Here is a 1,350-nt window from a genome sequence, read left to right on the forward strand (position 1 = left end):
AAAATCATGCAGTCACTGCTGCAGCCGCATGACATCATATGTTAGTCATAACCAGCAATAGAAAACAAGTTGTCTACTGTTGCCTTTTTGGCATATCCGAGTGTTGTTAATCCCAAATAATAATGGTGGGTCAGGTGTCAAAATATTGAATGTAATCAAAGTAAAGAGAGAATAATGTGGAAATCATCTGCCCCACTGGTAGGGGGAGGGTGTAGGATGGGGGTATACTGGGGTTTTTGGTGATGGAGAATGGGCACTGGTGAAGGTGTGGGTGTTTCATTGTATGACCAAGACTTAAATCCGAAAGCTTTGTAGCTGCTCTCACAGTGATTCAATAAATAAAATTATAAAAAATGAAAAAAAAGTAAGGTGGAGTTCATGCCCAATTCAATCAGCTAATCAGTGACTGAATAAATAGCAGTACTCCTACATTAATAAAAAAAATTTAAAAATTAAAAAAGAATTTTTAAAAAGTAAAAATATTTTTTAAAGATTAAAAAAAATGGCAGGCGCGGCACGGACGGCTGGCAGGCAGCACGGGCTGGGCGCGGGTCCGTGTCCGGGGCCTGGACCACAGCGCACACCATGGAGCCCGAGCAGATGCTGGAGGGGCAGATTCAGGTCGCCGAGAACCCGCACTCCGAGTACTGACTCACCAACAGCGTCGAGAGGATAGTAAAAAATGAGAAGGTTAATGCAGAAAAGTCATCCAAACAGAAGGTGGATCTCCAGTCGTTGCCTACCCGAACTACCTGGATCAGACTGTTGTACCTATCTTATTACAGGGCCTTGCTGTGCTCGCAAAGGAGAGGCCACCAAATCCCATTGAATTTCTAGCATCATACCTTTTAAAAAACAAGGCACAGTTTGGAGATCGAAATTGACTTACTGGGAAGAACAGAAACACTTGGTTTCTACTGTAGATTTACATGATTAAGAGGCAGCTTTAATTGCCGTGATTCCCTGTCGTGATTCCCTCACACGCCCCTTTTTGGAAGTATAAGAGCCTTCAGGACAACAGAACCTACATCTGGAGTTGCAGAAGAAAACCTGTCTCCCTTATTTTGATTTGTTTGTCAAACATATTTAATGAGTGTATTCTGTGCAATTTTCTCTGATTGCCTTTAACCTTGTTTCTAAAATGACCTTCAAAATAAAACATTAAAACATCATTTTAAAGTAAAAAGAAATTTAAAACTGTTTTTAATTAAAAAAAAAAAGAATCCATTGTTAGGGTGGTTGCCAACGGATGGAATTGGGAGTAGCTGATCTTTGAAATTCCCTTCCCGGACTTTGTTCCTGATGGAGTTTTTCTCCGAGTGCAGTCCAGCCTTCCCTATGTCTGTGCTG

General features: G+C 41.1%; 1 pseudogene; it reads left to right on the forward strand.

Annotated features, from left to right (window-relative positions):
• The first annotated feature begins 585 nt into the window (after positions 1-585).
• LOC130024087 (protein dpy-30 homolog) lies at positions 586-959 on the forward strand (annotated as a pseudogene).
• Positions 960-1,350: the final 391 nt, after the last annotated feature.

The sequence above is a fragment of the Sorex fumeus genome, unplaced genomic scaffold (assembly GCF_029834395.1).
Source record: "Sorex fumeus unplaced genomic scaffold, SorFum_2.1 ptg000026l, whole genome shotgun sequence".
In the NCBI taxonomy this organism is placed as follows: domain Eukaryota; kingdom Metazoa; phylum Chordata; class Mammalia; order Eulipotyphla; family Soricidae; genus Sorex; species Sorex fumeus.